Source organism: Mugil cephalus, chromosome 5 (genome assembly GCF_022458985.1).
Source record: "Mugil cephalus isolate CIBA_MC_2020 chromosome 5, CIBA_Mcephalus_1.1, whole genome shotgun sequence".
In the NCBI taxonomy this organism is placed as follows: domain Eukaryota; kingdom Metazoa; phylum Chordata; class Actinopteri; order Mugiliformes; family Mugilidae; genus Mugil; species Mugil cephalus.
The window spans coordinates 5,632,616-5,642,863 of record NC_061774.1 but is presented as its reverse complement, the minus strand read 5'-3'; the positions used below and the strand labels follow the sequence as shown (position 1 = coordinate 5,642,863).

Sequence of the window (10,248 nt, the reverse complement as noted above, 5' to 3'; positions counted from 1 at the left end):
TTGTTAGTGTAACCACCAGGGCTAAGGCAATCTCGGTCGGGTGGTAGCCCAGCAGGAGATAAAAACAACAGTGTATGTTTTAAAAAGTCACAGAGAGATTGAATGACTGGATAAAAAGAACGAGTACAACAATGTGAAAACATTTAGTTTGGATCGCTGAACAATCCAAGCCGAGTGCAATCCAACTCCCCAGATGAAATGATGTTTTGTGCTTGGTTTTTATCTGCTCCCACCAGAGGGGTTACATCTGGGGGAATGAAACTAATTGTCACACACATGATTCATCTATGCAGCAATGCGATTGGGATTCATGGCTGTGTTAAATGTAAACTAATTGAACCATTGATCTGTAACCAGTGGCGTCATTTCAGTTTTGGACAAGGTATGGTAAGGATCACCTCCTCCTGTGGGGTCTGGGTTTTTTGTCCCCTGCGGAATTTTTTGAGCATTGTAAATTTAAATGCAGTAATCTTTTGTGATTTGAGAGCTGAACCAAGAAGCTTTAGACTATCAATTATCACTATCAATACTATGGATTATACTCACAATACCGCACACAGAGCTTCAAGGTATAACTTTTTCTTTTACCAACAACAGAAGAATGAACCAAAATATCCAGGCGATTTCCATTCCGACACAACTCAGAGTCAAAGGCATCGCTGAACGTCAGTTAAAGGATTACAGTTTTTCTGCTAAATGATCCACAGCTAACATAATTATGGCCAATTCACCAGCATTAGATCAACAATACAGTAAGTAGCCCCAGCGTTCTGCTTCCACAGCACTATGATTTCCCACATAGGCTACTGTACATGATGCTGTTTTTGTTTTTAAAAAATAACTTTCCAAATTTTAACAAGTGTTAACAAGTATTTTCTTGTTAAAATCCATCTGTGAATAATCTCTGAAGACAAATGAATAAGTGTTTGTTACTTGAAGTATATCCACTTCATAAACGGTGTGTCTATCCTGTCCTAATTACCATTTCCCTATACAAATTATTGCTACCATGAGTTCGTGTTTCTGTAGTCGGACTAAAGTCAATACCTGGAAACAAAGTAAAATTTTTCACTAAAACTGAGCTAACTGAATGATATGTTAGACAGGGGTTTGGGACTGGTTTGACTCAGCTAGAAGTTTTTGTGATTTGTGGCAAGATAAACAAGAGCCACAGACAGGTGGCATTAGCTTGTTCTTAGCAAGCTGGCTGCAACAGATTCACAATGTTTCTCAATCTTTCATTTCATTGTGCTTTTATTGACAAATAGTGTTAACCAAACAAGCATGGGCGTTTGTCTGAAATATGACTAATATTTGAGCCTGTTTAAGTCATGTATGGCTTTATAACTCACAAAGGTTTTAGTCGCTCCACATGCATGTCTCTCATCTGACAACGTGTCATACATACATGTGAAAGAGCCTTGGATGTACGAAAAGAGCATGTAGCGCCATAGACATTAATATGCATTGATGTATTAATGTCTATGGGTGTACCTGCTAAAGAGAAAAATAAATAAAAAATGGCAGAGTAAAAGTAGGAAAACTTTGAGCAAATATACTGGTACATACAGGTATGAAACGAAGGGAATTAATAAAAGCCTACCTCAAATAATGGCCGGGTGTTCTGGGCGGCTGAGTAAATAAAGGCCCCGGTCACTCTTAGGGGAAATACGGTATTTGATTTCTGAGGATAGAGTAAAAACTACGAAAATCAATAAAATGCATTGTGAGTGATTAATGTTGAAGTGTGACTGGCTTGGACGCATGATGATGCAACTGCGCTGTGACAATGTCCAGCAATGTGAGAGAGGGCCCAAATGTAAGATACACTGACCAGAAAGGCAGGATGAGCAACTCAAAGTAGATTTCATGATGTCTTAGTAAATAAGGAACAAAAGGTGCTGCATAGGTCAGCGGATTAAATCTAAAAACACAAGTCCAACAAAAGGTGAAACACAATCCAAAAAGAAAGCAAAAACCCTGAATGAAGAATAGAAGAAGAGAATGCTGGAACAAATGGAACAACAATTGTAAGAAAGACAGGAGGCTATATAAACACACAAAAACATACACACAATAACATGGAAGGTGCCTCCTCACACATGACTCAGCTCAGTCAGTCTATTATTTATTATTTGCTGAATATTTTATCATCTACTCTTAATTAGTTATGGCTGCACTGTAGTTGTCATAGGAATATGTGGCTTTATGAGTGGCCCTATGGTCCCCCTCTTTTGGGGGTTATATCTGGAATTTGCATTATTTCTCTGTCCTGCACTTCTAGTTCTTCATTGTGTATAGCTTCTGTTTCAAGATGAGCAAAGCCATGGCAGCATACACTAGGCATTAACACATGATCTTTGTGAATATATTATAAATGTTGCTCTTTTGCTCACATTGCAATGCCATACATGTTCATATAAATGTAGCATGCATGCACTCACATCTCTTTGACCCTGTTTCCTCTTTTAGTAAATCCACTTTCAGATCTGTAGCCTGATCAACAAGTCATCAGCATCAGCAAGTCTGATAGAACGTAAAGAAAGTTTAGCCAATCTAAAACAAGATTTTTCAATGACCTTTCTTAAAACGTAATTACTACTGTGTCAGTCCTTTGCCTACAAGTCCTCTGTAGATGCTGGACACTGGACCACAGAATACAGCCTCAGTGAAATCATATTTGGTTTGTAGATGTAAGCTTACCCTAAGCTTATTATTTCAGAAGTATACATCTTTACAGGTTTTATATGGCTACTTATACAGTTAGCATAGTTTTAAATTGCGGCCCGGTCCCTTTACCTCTCAGTGAGGTTTGGAAGCATGTGGTTTTCAACCAGCCAATCAGAAAAGAGCAAGGAAACATTCTCAGGATCAAATGTGTCTCCAGTGTCCACCTCTGCATGAACACTGAGCATAACTCATTTATTAGGTACCATGAAGAAGTGGTCTAATGTTGTCTAATGTCATAATGTGGATGTTAACAAGTGTCTGAATCAGCACGTATGTTGTAATGCTCTAAATTCATGTTTACATTTGTTTACCACTTGCGGGTGAAGAACCATATATGGTAGTTTCATTAATCTTGAATCTTTCTGCATGAAAATGAAAAAACCTGCAAAATTTCACAAAAGTTAAAAAGTCTCCATATGCCTTACAATAGAATATCCAAGTATTTCAGTCAGTGCCTTATAAAGGGTTAAAGAGACGGGACATGGACATTAAATCACATTATAATAGACTCAAAACTACAATTCTGAACCTGCACATCGGCGCAATATGATCTGTCTAATAAAGGTAACTCAAGTAAAGATAATAGAGTCCAGAATAGCTCATGTCTAGCGAGGCAGGAAATGCTGTCTGAACATGATAATCAGTCAGATGTATTTGGTGTTATGCCACTCCTCTGTCTGTCACTGAAATCAGTTTTACTAAGACAGTGTCAGGATGGCTCTGCTGTGGATAACATTGCTTTTTCTTCATCGAGGATGTTAGTCTGATTGTAATATTCATGTTAACTCAATGTCTCATGGTTCATGCATATTTTTGTATCCTTTGTGTTTTTTTAACAGTGTAGACTAAATGTTCCCTGTTGATTCATGATATGTACTTTATACACTTGCAGATACACTGGTTCCAATGATCACAGTTCAACCTGTGAAACTTCACATATGTGCGGCCAGAAAAAGATTTAAACTACTGGGCAGTTCACTGGTAGAAACGGAGGGCTGAAGAGACCCTGACATTTATTGCAGGACTGGAGAATAGTAAAAATAATCACTACGGACCAATATTTTCTGCCTCAAGAATGGAAATGAAGCAAAATGGGATGATTAGCAATCAGACAATTTTTAGGGCAATTCAAGAAGATGAGGGAATGTACCACTTGGACTGGGACATATTTGTCATTAAAAGGTAACAAATAATAAGTTACTTACTGACAGTTAATATTTATTAATGGATTCAAAATATTGAATTGAAAGATAATGTCTGGTATATTACTCACTCAAGATTTATTTTAGTTTCTGGGGCTCGCATTTGTTAGTATTTCTGCACAAGAAACAAAACAAAACAGAAAAAAACACAAAACAGAGAGTGTTTCTACACATGTATATGAGCAAAATGTCTTTCAATTGTTCATTATATAGGAAACACTGAGAGGACATCAAACTATACTGTTGTTCAGACAGTATCAGATCCAGTCCGTCCAGGAGACTCAGTGACTCTCCAGTGTTCAGTCCTCTCTGACTCTGAGGACAAGACATGTCCAGGAGATCTCAGTTTGTTCTGGTTCAGAGCTGGATCACAGACATCTCATCCAAAAATCATCTACACTGATGGAGATATGAGTAATAAATGTGAGAAGAGATCTGAGACTCAGAAGAGATGTGTTTATCACTTCACTAAGAACATCAGCTCATCTGATGCTGGAACTTACTACTGTGCTGTAGTGATCTGTGGTCAGACGCTGTTGCTTGGAAATGGAACTCATCTACAAATCAGAGGTGATTCTGAGTTAACTAATGAAGGTAATACCCTGAATATGTTATATCATTATGATTTGCAGTGTTTTTATCTTTTTACTAATGTTTCTTTCTTTTTTTGTAGCTCAAACAGCAAATTGTGAATTTATTGTGTTGGTGATAGCAATGATCTGCTTGGCCATATCTGTGATCGTAAATAATTTTTTCATCTTTAAAGACTCTCCAAGAGGAATATGTGGACAATACGAAGGTAAGTTCTGTTTTCTTTTTAAGCTTCATCAAGAGAGCTGTTAAAACAAAAATGTGTAGACTACATGTGCTTTATGATCATTCTTTTACCAGGATTATGAGTTTGTATGTGCATGTTAATATGCTTTATATACGAAATTATAAAAGTAAAATATAAAAACATATTATTGTTTTTTGTTTTGTTTAAATTAGCACATTAAATCTATTAAAGAGTGTAACTTCTTGGTTTTTGTCCTATTTGTTTCCAACCTTTACGTATCTGTTTTAATTATGGTCTCTCAAATATTAATTGCCATGTGTAAAGACATTATATAAATAAATGACTCATACGCTGTTACAATATGAGACAGACTACCACTTTTCAGATTCTGAAGCACTTGTGAACTTATTAATAAACTCTTTGAAGGGCAGTGTGGTCTGTGTTCTAGTGATGTGTAAGACCTGAACGAATGGTTTGAATCTTGAGAGTCATTTTACTGACTCCTGAGTCATGAGTCCTCCTCTCTAATAACTCATTCACTAACTCGTCCCTGCTACTTCTTACTAACTAACTGCAAGGAAGAGACCAGATGTCACTATTGTGTTACTGCTATTGTAACTGTATTTGTATAAATCAAGTTCATATTTGTATTAGCCCCGTTGGTAAAAGGAACACCTCTGATTTCTTGTTTTAACTCAACTCTACTTTCCCTACATGCTGTGATCCATGAATGAACGAATCACTCAGCTGCTCACAGTGACCTGGCCCCAGTCACAAAATGAATGCATCACTGCTTTACCTGACTTGAAAATCTGCTGCTCTGGTAGTGTCTGAGTGACACAGTAGAAACCACTTCCACTGTCTTTTCTGAAGATAATCAACTCTAGTGTGACTCACTGCTGCTTGTGTGCTGCAGTGCCCTCGCTATTGAATTCCACCCATTCAACATCACAACATTAAATGAAATAAGGAAATACATTTTTGCAACATCTCATTTGAATGTTTTTGGAAAGAAAAAGAAAGAAGAAAAAACACACAGTGATGCATTGGATAGCACTGATGCCTCATAGTGTTGTGTATTGAGGTGTTGAAAAGAAGTGATCACCGCTGACAAGTCTTCTCTTGCATATAAAAAAGCTTTATTACGAGAAAGAACAGTGTCAAAAACTCTTTCCAAATCTGAGGGAGCTTCAGGTGCTAACTGTAGAATCCCCTCTGCTTCAGCTCCAACACTCTCCTTATATCTGGTTTCCCACCAAAGACGAAGTCGTTAGGATCATTGGTGATTCTAAATTGGCTGTAGATGTGTGTGTGAGTGTGAATGGTTGTCTGTCTCTCTGTGTTAGCCCTGAGATAGACTGGAGACTTGTCGTGGAGGTGGACCCCACCTCTCACCCAATGACAGCTGAGAATGAAAATGAGCCACTGGTGTTTTTACTGACATCGTAACAGTCAAAAGAAAAAAATGACTCAGGCAATTGATGATAGTAGACTAATGATATGTAAAAACCTATCACAAACATTCTTATGTAAATGATGTTTTTGTCCATTGCTGGAATTTATCCTTTATGCTAATGTTGCACTGTTGAAACTTAACTCTTTCTGTTTCACAATGAAATAAATAAGTTTCAAATCCGCTTTTGTGCATGCACTCAGAGATAAATTGAAAGCAACAGCTCTTAGATAGCTATAAATATACTCGTTGAGTCTGGGGTTAAGGTATAGAATTAAAGTTCACCTCAGATTCCTACGACCAGGACCTTGAATCTGTTTTCAATTCAATTCAATTCAATTCAATTCAATTCAATTCAATTCAACTCAGTTCAATTCAATTCAATTCCATCTTATTTCTATAGCATCAATAACAACACAAATTGTCTCAAGGCGCTTTACTAAAACCGGCCTGAAACCCCCAGAGCAAGCCTGAAGGCAGCAAGACAAAACTCCCTTTAACAAGAAGAAACCTTGAGCAGAACCCAGAGGGAATCATCTGCCTGAGTCCAGCCGGGTAGAAACAGAGAAGCGAGAGAAAAGAAGAGCAGGAGAAACAAGAATAACAAACCTCTGTCATAGATACATACAACAGACGGACTAAAGGAAACACGCAGAATCAATGTCCCTTTCTAAATATTCATAACTGACGACAGTCCTCATTAAATTCTACACGCAGTGAACCACAGACCTCTTAGTGGAATCTAGCTAGATAAAAAGTGCTTCTAGGTTTTAAAGACCTGTCTTAATATTACAGTTGGATGCATTTTACTGAAAGTCTCCATCACCTCTTTAGTTTGCCACAAACTATGACTAAAGAAACTTACAGTCTTTTCAGTGAGGCATAAAGCAGACACAAAAATATATGTTAATAATTAGACAAATTTGTAAAGTAACTGGTTGGTTCAACTAAGGCTGAAGAAGCCTCATCTAGCTAGGGCTCTCAAATCAGTTTTACTGTTTAGGGTGTGTATTTGGTTAGAAATAGGTTTATAATTGTTTAAAAGAGAAAGAGAATCTCCAATTAAGTTGCATTTTTCCGAAAACAAAATGAAACAGAACCCTGAGGAATCTTAGATTAATCTTTCTAGCATAAGATTTAAGCATTAGGTAAGAACCAATGTACAGTAAAATACGGCACATGGAGAGAATGTGGGTGAGGACCAGAAACAGTTTTTGACTCACATTTACATTCAGTATTTCACAGGAGAATACACACATTCTTCTGGATTCAACTCTTTCTTCTTTCTTCCTCTGGCAGAGAAATGCAGCGCAGCATAGTTGAGATCACCTTCAGCCTATGCAGCAAATAAAATAAGACATTCTGTTAAACTGAGCCGTTGGGAATCATGCTAGTGAAATAACAAATAATGTGAGTTGCTGTAATTACTTTATCTTTAACTGGTTGGCTTATATCGTCTTGTCTGGCTGGTGAAGAGCTGCTTTTTGTCGCTACGTATGAATAAAAACAAGCACATTAATTTGACTTTTAAATTAGGATCAACAACTCGGTGATGGACTGCAAGAGGAATAGCAAATCAAAACTAAAGAGATCTTAGTTGTAGTATTCAGTATTCTCTGAACAAACAGGCGGTGAACAAAGTAAGTAAACTACACTTACCTTCATGTTGTCCACATAGTCCTTTCTGAGTTCGACAACAGATGAAAATTAGATTCATAATCATAGAAATGGCCAAGCAGATGATTGCTACCACCAACACAATAACTAACACAGAACTTGCTGTTTGATCTAAAAACAGAAGAAAAAAAACATAAAATATATTTTATGATTACATGAAACTTAGAATTTTGTACATTACTCCCAGTACTAAACCTAAAATCCTACCAGCTTCCAGTTTAGTTCCATTTCCAAATAATATCTCTCTACATGTGGCCACAGCACAGTAGCAAGTCCCAGCATCAGAAGAGCTGACGTCCTTAGAGAAGCTGTAGACACATCTCTTCTGAGTCTCAGATCTCTTCTCACATTTGTTTTTCATATCTCCATCCGTGTAGATAATGTTTGGATGAGATGTCTGTGATCCAGCTCTGAACCAGAACACACTGAGATTTCCTGGACATGTCTTGTTCTCAGAGTCGGAGAGGACTGAACACTGGAGAGTCACTGAATCTCCTGGACGGACTGGATATGATACTGTCTGAACAACAGTCCTCTCAGTGTTTCCTGATTTAAAACAAAACAGTATTAAAAACTGAGCACTTCCAACCATATCTTGGGCATTTTCACATCATGATAAGAAGGACTGGAAAACTTAAAGTAAATCAAACCTTACCTTCTACTAACAAATATGTCCCACTCCATTTAGTCTTTACCCACTCTGTGAATCCACAGTGGTACATTCCTTCATCCTCTTCAACTGTGCTCAAAATGGTCAGGTTACTAAAACTGTCATCAGTACGTAAGTCAAATCTTGATTTTGAAATGTTTGGTGCGTACTCTGTTCCAGATTTAAACAATGTTACAATTACAGTATATTGAGAGAATCTCCAACACTTTGCTTGTACCAGTGTATTCCTCTTTCTGCGTTTGATATATCACATGTAAATGTGGCTGGTTCACCAAGATGAACTGTTTTCACTGGAAGCAGTGTATCTGAATTAAAGGAAAACATAAAAAATAATTAAAGGATATTGTGTATGATGTGCAAAAGTTCTGCTGCAAAATCGTCTCTTTAGTGTATAAATTCTCCACTGAGAAAACCTTTAGACAGGACAAAAGAGCACTTACATACTGGATGAAGACAAAGCAGTGTAACCCATAACACGATCATGTTGACATTGTGTCTTGTTCAGAGACTTTTTCATATTTAAGAGTGTGAAGGAGATGAGAAGGTGGTGACGTCACATCATAAAATGCATATGATTGGTTTACTGAGAATAGTTTCAAAAGTACACTTCCTGTTACATTGGTCTCATACAGGGCTTTGTGAATCTGATCGCCTCTCTTTCATGTGTTGCAGCAGTTCTCAAGACTGATTGCTTTACCTTAACTGATTGAACAATATTAAATGAAATAAGGAAATACATTTTTGCAATATCAACAATAAAAATAAGCCTCACCAAGCCTCATTTGAATGTTTCTGGAAAACAAGAAAAAACGCACAGTGATGTATTGGATAGCATTGATGCCTCATAGTGTTGTGTATTGATGTGTTGATGAAAAGAAGTGATCACCGCTGACAAGTCTTCTGTGGCATTTAAAAAAGCTTTATTACGAGAAAGAACAGTGTCAAAAACTCTTTCCAAATCTGAGGGAGCTTCAGGTGCCAACTGTAGAATCCCCTCTCCTTCAGCTCCAACACTCTCCTCATATCTGGTTTCTTATCTCCGAAAACTCCACATTAACGAACAACACGACCCTAACCCTTTTACGACTGATATTGTACAGAGTAGTTTACCTTTTAATCTTTAAATGATGAACACATTCCAAAAACACAGGAAAAAGGAAGGGGGACAGGAAGAGGACCATATACTACAATAGCAAGAAGGTTCTGGGTTCAGGGCCTGTTGGGGTGGAGCATGTTCTTCTTGTGTCTGCATGGGTTTGCTTTGGGTACTCTGGCTTCCTCCCACCTCCAAAGACGTGCTCGTTAGGTTCATTGGTGATTCTAAATTGGCCGTAAATGTGTGTGTACCCATTCTCATTCCCAAGACGTAATATACCGACGATTTGTCACGCCCCTAGACGTCTGGTACTCACGCAAAAGGTATCCTTCTACGTTTGTATGAGACGTTCTGGGTTCTCAATTGACTTCAATGTAAACCCACTCACGGCGCTAAGAGACGCTTAGAGGAGAGGCCGCAGCCCTCCATTCATGACAAAAAAACCCTGTTCGCGGCGAAATATGACGCTGCGAGCTACAATCTGATTGGAGAACCGCGGACCCTCTGCCCGGAAGTGTTTTTTTCACTATTTTAAGCATTTCTTTTAATGACATCGTCAACATTTCTCAACACAAACACATCCGAGTATCACTGTTAATTCAACAATAATGTAGCTTCATGTTGTGGCCATCACTTTTAAGT

At 37.8% G+C, this 10,248-nt stretch overlaps 1 pseudogene; it reads right to left on the bottom strand.

Moving 5' to 3' along the window:
* Nucleotides 1-7,756: 7,756 nt before the first annotated feature.
* Nucleotides 7,757-8,993, bottom strand: LOC125008543 (annotated as a pseudogene).
* Between the last annotated feature and the right edge of the window lie 1,255 nt (nucleotides 8,994-10,248).